This window comes from Larimichthys crocea, chromosome XXI (genome assembly GCF_000972845.2).
Source record: "Larimichthys crocea isolate SSNF chromosome XXI, L_crocea_2.0, whole genome shotgun sequence".
Classification (NCBI taxonomy): domain Eukaryota; kingdom Metazoa; phylum Chordata; class Actinopteri; family Sciaenidae; genus Larimichthys; species Larimichthys crocea.
Window position 1 is genome coordinate 7,885,528 of NC_040031.1, and position 12,789 is coordinate 7,898,316.

The 12,789-nt window shown below is 41.4% G+C and overlaps 1 protein-coding gene across 3 annotated transcripts in view; it reads left to right on the plus strand.

The window, feature by feature from the left end:
* The window catches only part of znf469 (zinc finger protein 469), a 181,954-nt gene that overhangs the window by 128,085 nt on the left and 41,080 nt on the right, over positions 1 to 12,789 (plus strand). For all 3 annotated transcript variants that reach the window (XM_019278974.2, XM_027272918.1, XM_027272919.1), the window contains one exon: positions 12,481 to 12,697. The gene's annotated coding sequence lies outside the window, so the exon portion shown is untranslated. The remainder of the gene's footprint in view (positions 1 to 12,480; positions 12,698 to 12,789) is intronic.

The following is a 12,789-nucleotide window of genomic DNA, read 5'->3' on the forward strand; positions in this document are numbered from 1 at the left end:
ATTACTGGCAGTTCATTAAATGCACAGACTTAATATATTCCTCTGTACTTCTCTTCTTTGAGGTTTTCAGATGTCTGTTTTACTGCAGCATTGCTATAGTAATTCTTGTGATCTCTGATCTGAGTGGCTCTCTGAGAGTTCAACAACAAAAAAAATGTTCCCCTCCTCCATAAAACTTGTCAAATGGTGCTGCGTAACCAGCAGTTTTCCACATTATTTTGCATTTGTCATTAACATTGTATTACAAATAACTAATTATTCTGCATGTTAGACCTTTCGTCCCAACTTAAAATTGTCTAAGATCTATAGAATGTGAAAGAGATGTGGTCATAAAAAAATAATCATCTTTTCCATCTTTCGGATGCAGACACATATTTTTGGCTTTTTCGGTCGGATTTCATGGAACTTTAGATCGATTGAAATCATTGCTGGTGAAGAAATGATATAATAACATAGCGGCCAGAGATGAGTCACCACTAATTTTACGTTCCCTTTCAAACCCACTGTTCAATTGTACCGTTCAAGCACTGCGGGTGAACAGAACCCGGCCAATGAGAGAGCCCAGTCATGACATCACAGTCATGCAGTGTGGCAGATGGATGGGGAAGTACGTTCCAGAAAAAACATCAGAAACACTGCAGCAGAAGCAGGAGTTAATCTCTTGTTTCATTAGTCGCCCAGCAATGATCAGCAGAATTGGTTAGAAAGTGGTATCCAGCCAGAGGTCTTGCTTACGAGGCAGGAACACAGTGACACTCTACGGTTACTTTAGGATAAGGAAACCATAAAATAATCACAGCCCTGGAGAGTGCCATTGCTGTACATCCATCATCAGTCCTTCATCAGCATGCTTCTGCTATGAGGCTCTGAGAACCACAGCCAATGTGGCTGCTTGCCTTTTCCTCTGTATAAGAAGTAAATGAAGTAACGTCCTTTGGTAATTGAAGACTTTGGGAACACTGCACCGGGGCTATGGATCTGAGGTATTGTTCCAGAAAGTATTGTGGAACATCTGATTAATCTCCAGTTTTCCGAATACATTAACAAAATGTCCAGCTGATGAAAGCCTCGGCATGCAAGGCCACTATTGGTCCAGCTGGCTTCGCTCCAACAAAAAAGCCAGCCAGCTGTCCAGTTTCCAATTAATCCATGGTTTTAGCTCCTTCCTCCGAACTTAAATCTGGTTTACTGTTATCAGAGCATTTATCAGAAATACTGTAACTAATGCTTCTCTCTTAATACAGTAGAGATTTATAGCACTGTGTATCATGGGCTGATTATGCAGCCAATCACATGTTCAGTCAGCAGCTGCAGGACAGGACAGCTGTGACTTCCTGGATCCACCTACTGAAATAGTTGCCAAGCCATACTAATCACAGCTGAAGCAATCTCATTTCAATATGATATGATGCATTTTACATTAATTTCTTGTGAGTCTCAGACATGGTTTATGATCAGGGGTGTTATCTTGAAAATGGTTGAAAAAGGAAAGGTTGCTCAAGGTTTTATGGAGGCATCTTTAAACATGTACTGCACAGCTGCTTGATTCAGTTCCAGGTATTTTAGGATTCAGAGCGCCTGCCTAATAGCAGCAGAGCACTACTGGTGGGGTTTTTAACTTATTTGACATCACTTAGTGACATAAAAATGATGAATGGATAAGCAAGAGTGTGTAAATCTATCCATTCATTTCCCCATGTCTTATCAAATACGCATAAGAAATTAGATCATTAGGCATTTTAGGAAATGATAAAAACAAATTAATGGCAGAGTCACAAGTGTCATAAAGCTACTGGCTTATCTCTTGCATCTGTCTCACAAAGCATAAAACTTGTTCATCAAACCTCTCACTATGTGTCTCTTTTTCTTTCTTCTTTCTTTTCATCTTCAGCCAGACGTTTTTGGACATGTAAGATGTAAAAAAAAAAAAATGCAGGAAGGAGAAGAAGAAGAAGAAAGAAAGGACAGTTCTAAAGGAATATGGCTCGTATTAATCTGGAAATATTGCTTTACCTCATCTGAACTAAATTACTGGTCTGAACTCGCTGTCCTCAGAGAGCAGGCAGAGCGCCACCGGCAGCCCAGATGGGCAAGGAGTGGTCGGCAGATCTGTCACCGTGACCACGGTGAGCACATGAACCCCTGGTCTGTCGAGCTCTGTAGCTGTCTTTTTATACAGCGGATCAAAAGTGCTTCTTTGTTATTGTTGGGCTCAGATTTTATACTCAGGGACTCCAGCGTCTCTGGAGAAGAATCCAGAAGTTTTTAGACTTTTCTCTCTCTTTCTTTGTCCTGTTTCCTGCTATCTTTGTGGCTTTGTGCATGTATTGTTAAAAGACCAAAAGAAGCAAGATGAAAAAAGCAGAAGAAAAGCAAAATTGTGAAGATAATAAGAGCAGATTTGTTGTAAAAAAAAATAAAATAATAATAAATAAGGTTGTCCTCTTAGTTTGCAAAAGCATTTAATTCTATAGATGATTTAAGGACACAGTCATACTAGTGCCTGGCTGATGTGTGAGATCTTGTTGCTGGAGACCATGAAATCTAAAGTTAGACGAGTGGAGCTAGCTTATGGTGTGGCAAAAGCCTGCCAAGGATTGTGGTTTCCACTGGTAAGAAGCAGAGGCAGGCACAAGTGACTGCAACCTCTTTCTGTGCTACTCTCAGGAATTTAAAGGTGTGATTGCACATGCTACAAGTAAACACTGGCCCGTCTGCATTCTCTCTCACCCAAAACTAAGCAGAGCTGACACAAACATTTTACTACGCTATGCAGTAAGATAGACAGGAGCCCCAAAGAAACAAGAGATAGATATGTGACTATTACATAATATATCAGTGGCCAGTGGCAGTCAAGCAGTTCTCCACCTGAAATATGAGGCCACTGTCTTTGTGTAACAATCAACTCCAGTTTTCACCTTTAAGAGATTTACAGGACAAAAGGAAATCTGGGATTTATCTCAGACAATGATCTTTCATAAAAGAAATCATAAATTACCTTGCAGATGCCTCTGACAAGAGGCAAAAGAAACCAGAAGTAATGTTACGGTAGGTATGACAACAAGTGAACAGGCTCATTCATCACTCACATTAACAACTACTAAACATCATACATCTGTACGTACAGATTATTATTGTGAGCAACTGATAATGAAGTCAGCTAATAAATCATAAAATAAATTTGGATGATACAAGATTATATTACTAAGTATTAGTAATATTTAATCTCCTTAGTGTACTGAAGTGTTACTGTTACTGTTTATATCATCAACAAAGAATGAGGAGGACACTGCAATACATAGATAACAGATTGCATTACTCCTTATTCCAGTCCAAGTATTTTATATTTTTTCACATTTTCCAGAATAATACAGATGCAAAGTGTATACACAGCCTAGAGTAAACACTAAAGCAATTTACATATGTTTAACATGTGAATAGATCTTCCATGCCTGTGTTGTTTTGTATAATGTCCATACGTTTTGTGTAGTATCTCCAGAGTTGGGAGTGTCAGTGTTGATCTGTTGTGGCTGTGTTTGGACAGGAATTAGACAGCATGAGTAAAATGTTGAAGTTCAAATGCAGTTCACCAACAGCAAACACTTATGGGAAGTATGATACACTTCAGAAAAAATCTCTGAGATAGAGGTAAAACTGCAGGTGCAGCAAACGAGTCATGCCGATGACAGGGATCAATTGGAGGAGGAGCTGTCAAGATGCAGCTGGCGATGTGAGAATCTGGGATGGGACTGAATGTGTTAAGTTATTGAGTTGTTAAGAGTTTACACGTGTCATTGCAAGCTGATGTGTATCAGGATGCTGGTGTGTTCTGCCTTTTAAACTACTCATAATTAAAATTACAGTAACGTAAGGATATTACATTTCACTCTTTATTTTCTTCCAAGTTCTCCTTGTGGATTTGATCTGTATTTAATCAAATAATTTGGACAGTATCCTATCCAAATAACAGTCTTTTATTGTTGAACTACAGGTTTGTGGTGTAGTATGAGCTGTTAATATTCCTCTGACAGTGAAAGTGGTAACAGATAAATGTATCAGATTTCCCTTCTTTTTTCTTCCACCCATTCTGCCTGGTGGCAGTCATCTTGACGAAATGGCAACACACACCGGCGGTGTCTTGACGCATGTCATCATGGGTTGACACATGTCAACTCATCAGGATACATCACTGTCATATTTCTCTGTGGTGATGAACATCAACACGTTAGTACAGTAAGCTATCAATTTGATCACATTTCCCCCCCTGGGTGGCAAATCCAAGCTATTGTACTTCGTCTGTCTGTATCGCCTGGTGTCTGGTGTTAGCTATAGCATCAGCTGACACAATGTGACTCTTCAGATGTGTTGCATTTAAATTGTATCTGTCAACAAGTCTGCCTTACAGAGCCATAACGTTGGTACACTCCTCCTTCATAGTTGAGGTTGATTTTGGTCAGTGTCTCCTGTGTTTGTACATTCACCTGGCATGCATATACTGACCTCTGACCTCAGGAAACACATCCCCCTGGGAGACGGAAATGTGCCTGTGCAAGGCCTGTGAGAGGCCCGCTCGTGGGCGGCAGAGTGGTTTTATACACAGACTGGCATTATCTGCATCTCCTGCTCCACTCAAAGGACAGGGCCACTAAATATACCCTGTGAGGCCTTCCCAGGCTCCTCTAGGCTGGGGAGATGCGGCCGCTGCTTGGGCCGAAGGCCAATGACATGGCTGCCGACCTCCACGGAAAGTATTTTTAAGGTCAATTACAGGGTACAGTGCCTTTAGATGGCCGACTGGTGCTGAGGAGGCCTCATATTAAAGGTTTATGTGGAGAAGGACCAGAGAAGTCTGCCTTAGCTCACCCCAGCTCCCATTGTTACCACACACCCACTGAGACAGTGCACTCTGAAGGATTCATGGGGTGATGCATGCAGCATGTGGGTGTGCGTGTGTGAATTTAAGGTCATGTTGTGGCCAACTTCCCACCAACAGATAAGGGAAGGACTCATCAAGGGCCATCAGTGTAACAATTTATAGAAGTCATTCAACAGAAACACACTGGTCTCAAATTAGATGAGTCACAAGCATTTGTTTTAAGACTATGAACTATTTTGCTTTATAGGCTAGGTATGGCTTCCTGCAAGCTTAACACTGCATACAGCTTACAGTGCTTATAATTAAAGGATAGGTTTACATTTTTCCAAGCCTGTCTTAGGACAATACTCACAGAACATAGGAAAGCGTTTTAAAGAGTTATTGGTCACAGTATTCATTCCTCTTGCCCATACTGACCATGAAGAACCACTGCTAACATGATTCCAATGGAAAAGATTGAGTCTTCAGTCGTCCTTCTGAGCAAAAACACATTCTGGAGTTCAGCTGAAGCTAACATAAGTCAATTCAAGTGGGTATTTTTAGTGATTTTAGTATAAAATTCCCTCTTTGTGTTACTGTCTCTCCACCACAACTCAGCAAGAAAACTGGGAACAAAATGTCACAATAAATAAATTCTAAATTTGAAAGACACCCATTTGATTTGCGTAACTCAGACGACTGAAGTCTTGTATGCTTTGATTGAACTTTAAAACGCAATTTTGTGGATTATGACCTCAGTCTTTTACACCAGAGTGACACGAGGAAATTATCTCTTCACGGCCAGCATGAAAAGGATTAATGGTTACAAGGAACACAGTCTCAGCAAATAAAAACATATAGTGTTTTCGTCCATGCAGACACCGACAGATAATAAACACAGAATGATCAACGCACTCGTTGCTCATTAGAGGGCTTATCTTAATCCTGCTCCCACACATTCACTCATACACTCACACAAGCCCCATTCTCTTTACATAGGCCACACACACAGACCCACACAGCTGACCTACACTCAACATAAATGAACATCCAGCAAGATGATTTTGGTCCTTTTCATGATTCATTCCAACATGACTCCAGCCGGCCATAAATACAGGCCTGTCAAAATGTGTTCTACCCCACAGAGAGGGGAGTGGTGCGAGGTACAGTAGACACCATTCACCTCGCTGTGTGTTTGGAGGGGGCAGAGGGAAGGTTGGAGTTGGTGGCTTTGGTCTCCGTGAAGAGTGAAGTATTGATGGGACAAAAGTAAGGGAAAGGATTGAAAGACCTATTTGTGCAGATGAGGGCTCTGTGTTTGGTTTGCTGTGGCTCTGCCACAGGTCAGTGGCAGCTCTATCCACCCTTCTCTATTTCAACCCAGACGCTTTAATCGGATAAAATAAAGGCACCGGAAGATGAAACCCAAATGGGAAACATCGATATGTGTTTTAGCATTTAACTCTATCTCTTTATCACTGTGCTCCAGACATAAATGACATTTTGAGTCAGTTACCCTTCAATTAGCTACAGCCCGAGACTCCAGTCTAGTGAGGCACAGCATAGTGATTATCTTGTTTTCACTGTGTGAACATGATTAGCAAATGGGTTGTTTTTTTTATACATCATTAGATAAAATGTTTGGACGTCTCCTATGTTGCGCAAATGATTAAACATTTGACAAAAAACTTATTAGAAATGAATAAAACATCAAATACTCAAGTATTCTTCAATCATTCATGTTTCTAAAGGAATCAAGTGCCACAAAAACAACACATTTTGCCACAAGATTCATCAGGTTTAACCTAGATATTTAGTGTGCATAAGCATAATTGTCATAAGCATAAGCATAATTGTCATAAGAATAAGCATAATTGCATGACAGACAAGTCTGTCATGTAATTCTTTACTTCACTGGGAATACAAGGAAAGGTCTCAAAGTAGCATCCCTTTGGCTTGGATATAAGATATTAATAATAATGATGTAAAGGCATTGTAAAGTTCTCTCAGTTACATTCATTTAGCATAGTTCAGCTGCCAACTCAGTTTTGAGTGCCACAATCTCTGGCCTTAGATATGAAGTGAAACTGATACTGAACTGGTATCCGTAAACATAACCAGCTAACCATAACCAAGTGTCTTAGATGTCTAATCTTAACCACACCTCAACCTGAATTCATTTGTCATAACCCAAATATTTATCTAACCTTCACCTTAACCTTCTTGCCATCTGCAGATATTGAGGATTTTAAAAGTGTCACTGATCATGGTCTTTGGAAATCATCCAATAAGATGATCTTGTCTGGCAGTTTGCCTTAAGTTAGCCTTAAAGTAGGGCGGTCGCCATATCAGAATTGCACTATGTGCATTTCTGATATGATATTATCGTGCCTAAAAGAATTCTGGTATGGTAATGATATTGTCACAATATCTAGATAATATTTGACTTACAACTGAATCACACAAACTTGCAACCAGTGTTAAGGTGCATTACCGCCATATACTATGCTGGAGTATGAACCACAAAGAGGGAACGGAAAGAAATGGAAGTGATTATTTACACAATATTATCATACATGTATTATTAACACAACATCAGTATTTAAGTTATAAATATCAAGATTATCAACAATATAATTTTACTGCAACACCACTATGTTGACACACTGAACTTAAAGAAACATTTGTAGGACAGGAACACTAAAGACTAAGCCTGTCGCTGCTCCTCCAAGGACACAAAGTAATTTGGGTTGGGGCTTTCTTCCTCTCTCACCTCTAACCCTCCTCCTTCTCCTAACTAAACCCCCCACACCTGGGAACATCATCACTCCTGGTCCACATGATGGGGCGAGTACACATCGCCAAGCTGCTAAGTCTACACTGGCTGGGGTGTCCCATGTTTGCCCTGGGGGAGAGCATGTGTTCATGGACGCTGGGTTCTCTGGGTCAGAAATGGCACACTAGGGTGTGATGGGCTTTGCTCAACTGGTCATGGCCATCGTAGGTGTGAAATTCCCAGAGCTGAGGCTGGCCACTCAGCCCGGCAGCACCAGAGCCCAAAAGCTGTACAGACAGAGGGAGGAATGGATGTAGACTTTTTGGTTAGCCACCATCACCTGTGTCTGAGTTGAAACCCACAGTCTCATTTCTCTGGGGCCCTTTCTTGTCTCAGTGCACAAAGACACAATACATTCATAGAGCTACTTCTTGTTTTTGTAAAAAGCTGTATATTCCTACTATAAAGTCTTAATATTATTGTTTTTATTGGACATTTCAGGTGTATAGCAGTCGGTGACTCATAGACTACTGTCACCACATGTAGTCACCCTCAGTGCCCTTAATTTAGAGTTCAAAGAGTGCTGGTGGCATTAGGGAGGCCTTTCATTGGGGCTCTGGGTGTGTCAGCAACATGACATGGGATGACCTGGTACTGTACATCATCACTGCAACTGTTGCAAAATCAGGTTGTAGATATCATTTTACTTCTTGGAAGAAAAACAGTGCTCTTACTACATATGTCAGACCTCAGTAATTATTGTATAAAACACTTGATCTTTTCTTTAGCAGCTAAGACGCTTCATTGTCAGGTCTTGTTCAAGAAGCAGTCCTGGTTACCACAAAGTAATGACTGTGTGTGTGCTTCAGATTGCACCAACTGTTGTGGCACCCAGTGTGGCGCACAGCCAGACTACAACACTTTACTCCACTGTCATCTTGCCATGGCTACATTGATTCATCCCTTTTTCTTTGAAGTTCAGAATTGGCTCCCAAATGTTGTCTCTGTGTATTTTTCAGACAAGACAACTTTCTGTATGTATTTAGGGAGGCTGAGTGTCAGAAGGCTTTTCTCGTTGCTATATTTAGCTTCAGGGAATTATATATAGTAATTGCTGTACAGTAGGTCATGAACATGTACCTGGAGCTTGCCTCGAAAAAGGCTTTAAAGGAATTTAATTAGTTTTTTTTGACCCAGGTGTTATTCCCAGTGGTGAGGTTAGAATACTCTTAAGGTCATTAAACACTTTATAGGTTTAGCATTGGTGTTTTACGGGACTTTTTTTTGCATAGACAGAGAGAGACTATTTAGACACCATAGACCGTTGGCAAGGGTGAGAATATAGGTTTACGGGTAAAATATAAAACTGTTTTCTTAAATGCCCTGTATGAACTAAGAATACTTATTTAGACTAGTATAATACAAACCATTGGTGTCCTGATACACAGGCCCCAGGGCCTGGATTTAAACAATCTCCATATTCATCCTGGAAATGTTGAGGAGTTGATCTTAGACTGCCTCAGTTTGATACATCTCACAAAGGTTTTCTGTGTTAACAACACAGAAAGTCCCCTCTCTTTCCATCTGCCTTGACTCTGTTTTCAATTCAGGTCATTAAGAGTGAAATTTCAATTTCACAACAACCTACAATTGAATCCTGAAGTCTAATATGATTCCAGCTGCTGTCCAAAGGCAAGTTGTCTCTGATTCACTACATAAACTTTATATCCTATTGTATGTTCTTGTTCCATTTATACAGTGCACTTCTTTTTCATGCATATATGATCTTACCACAAACTATTCTTGGAGTTACTGGCATTAAGATGTTTCATTCTTACCACTATAATATAGTACTCCCTTTTGGCCCATCCCAGCTGGGTTGTTTTGCCAAATGTGTGTAATGCCTGACAGTCAGACCTTTTCCTGTGGCTTTTGAAATCCAATCACAGAGGCAGCCGTTTTGGCTTTTCTGTAACCTGAAGTCCCTATGAGATGATGGTGTAGTTCCTCCTCCAGCCTGCTCTGTATAAAGAGTGTATTTAACCCAGTAGTGTTTGAATATTGACCCTTATTTGCCCATACTTTTGTATTTACTGTTGGCATTTTACTAATCTATTTGTTCATATGCAATCAGCTAGTTTTCTGGCATGATACAGCTCTCTTTTTCAAGTCTGAAGTCCTGAAATCTGTTGTTTGTCATAAGCAGATTGTTTTACACCACACGGCACGTGGCACTCTCCTCACACATGCAGCCAGCGTTTGTTTGGGTCATTGGACTGAATTCATACTGTAACAGCATTCCAGAGAAATGGCAGTATCTGTTAGTTTTGACACAGTATTTATGTTGCGCTGCTTTAAATTAATTACTGAAAAAATGTGCGAGGAGTTGCTCTTAAAAAAATAACCACCCTGGAACAAATGTTAGTACAGTGAGCGTAGTTATAAAAACCAGAATGCACAAAGGTCAAGCCACCTGAAAACAGAAACAGGGAGCAGTATGAGAGGGAAGTTGTGTAAAAATGTTAGTGCCTCATCTGTCTCTCTGTAAATGGACTGTCATTTACATTACAGCTCAACTCAGCCCCTAGTGGATGAATAGATTATTGAATTCTCTCAGTAAATTCCATCTTAGTCCTAAATCAAAGTTTTAGATCTCAGTCACATTTTTTGCAGCAAAACGTGACTGACAGCCTGTCATTACTGTTTTAATTTCCCCTATTATATGGCCACTTTTGCTATTTTTATCTATTTACCATCGTTATGGTTATGACAATACTTGATTGCGTACTGTAGTAGACAGTAAACAAACAGCAACTTTCAGATGTTGGATTAGTTTTTTCTCTGCCACTAAAGCCCCAGATTAAAGACATAAAACACCACAAAAGGGCTGTCCGTGTCTCTGGTTTTGGAGGATTAGTGTTTCTTAGCAATAAATAGCACTGAAATGAGTTTGTCTCCCTTTTTCTCTGTCTTTCCCTCAACCAATCCACTCTAACGGTCTCAAACTCCAACCCCAGGCTGGGGCTTTCACAACCTACAATGAAGGCAGCCCGTAACCTTAAGTACTGTTTTGTGGACCATTTAAATTTGACACTATTATACCACAGAGAGGGTCTGTGTAGGTGTTAATGCTAGAGTGGGGGATCGCCAGAGATCTGTATAATCCCTGCTTACCTCATCATGCACTGCCAAAAAATGTGCTCCCTTTTTCATTACGCTATACAGACTTTTTGGTCCTTTTGTTCCTTTCTGTGATCTTTTGAGTTGTTCTAGATCTTGAAAAGACAGTGTCTCTCCCTGCTGTTCTTTTGCGTGTTGAGCAATAAAGACTCAGCACTCCTGCATCTTTATTTAAAGTCTGTTCTGCCTTTTTCTGTGAAAGTACTTAAAATTAGACACCATATGCAGTAGTGGCAGCCCTGGTGGATGTAGTGATGTGCTGTGGTGGTGTCTCTTTTTAATTCTGTGAACCTGCAGCATTTACCAGCAACTTTTTATTCCTATTTTCTGTCAAGCACCCACAGTACAGTTTGAACTTCAGTGAACCCATAACCGTAAGTTGTTTAGGCTATACTTTACTGTCTGTTTTTATTTTTAAGTTGGGTGAATTCCCCTTTACCAACACATTTCTCCTAATTACAAGTTGATCTGAAACATTAAACGTCACTGTTTTTACTCTTCCTTTCTTTGACTTTGCACCTCTCCATCTGTGTCATGGCCCGATTTTAACTGGCAGACTTGGTAGAGCTAGGTTTGTGTGTGGTGGCACTGGGGGCAGGGTGCAGAGTTTGCCTGGGTTGAGCGTACCCAGCCCCTCATAATTATAGGCAGTAAACAGCTAGTGCTTTTAGGCCTATTTTCTCTGTCTGATGGGGAGAGAGTTCACTTTGGCATAAGAAGAAAAGGCAGAAAGGATGAGAAGGGGGTGGGAAGACGGTCTCAAGATGGACATCCTTATTTTGTCTGTTGACGATGGAACCAGTTTGTGAAGAGCTGGTGAGACTTAGAGACAGGTCTATTGACAAAAATATACAAGACAGACATTGTCCCCTAAAACCCAACACCTACAGACACTCAAACTTGTTCTTGTGTGACAGTCTTTTGACGTGATCTTTCTAGCAGAAAGTCTTAATTAGAAGTTCCAACAAGCCCTGGTTAAATATGCCTCTTCACTTCTTGCTTTTCTCCCTCAAAGTGTCAAATTGATCACCCGTCTTGCTCTATGTCTCTCTCAGAGTGTGTCTGTGTTTTTTTTTCCGTCTGCCTGCCTGTCTGTGTCCTTCCCTCTGTCTGTCTCCCCCCTCTCTCTCTCTCTCTTTCTCTCAAGTAAATCTCTGCTGCCTCACGCTCTTCACTTGGTCCAAATTTAATTCTCCTCACTCTGCTTTCCTTCTTCATTTTACTTATTTAAAACCCCTACTTCCCACACATGCGCACACCAATACTTCATCCATCCTTAATGCGTTTTTAAGTGTTTCGCTGGCAAAACTGTTAACCTGAAACAAGTAGGACGGAGTGCTTAATGTAAACTTTCAAAACAAACAAATAGCAGTGTGCCCTCTCTCTGTCTCTTCTTCTCCTTCCTCATCTCTCTCTCTGCCCCCCTTTCTCTGTGCACTGCACAGTGCTGGCAGGCAGTGGGGATGGGAGATTTTCTTTGGCAGTCTGCTTCCCCTTCTTGGCTGGGACAGGCCCTGGAGCGTGCTACTGGCTGGGAGTGTGGAAGGGAAGCGGGGAGGTAGTGAGGGAGGAGGGGAGGGGAGGGAGAGAGGGCTTGGGGAGGAGGGAGACTGGAGGGGTGGAGGCGTGGTCTGCAGCTGGTAATGAAGTCTTCTCTTTTCATCCTCAGAAGGCAGAGTGTGAGCGGACGGGCCCGGGGTCTGCGCGGCTCCACTGCTTTCTCTGCCTGTAAAGTGTGCCGAGCGTAAGTCAGCTCTGCTCGGTGCTGCCTGTGTGCCTCAGCGCCTGTCTCCCACAGCTGAGACATACAAAGAGACCAAGACTGAGAGGGACTGCTACAGTCATGAGGCTTTCCCAGGTATCGGCTCCACTGCATTACTCTTGAGGTAAGACAGACAGACTGTCTCCTAATTGTGCGCTGCTCGTGCCTTTCTCTCTCTCACTGCTCTCCCTTACTGTCTGTCTGTCTCTGTAGATT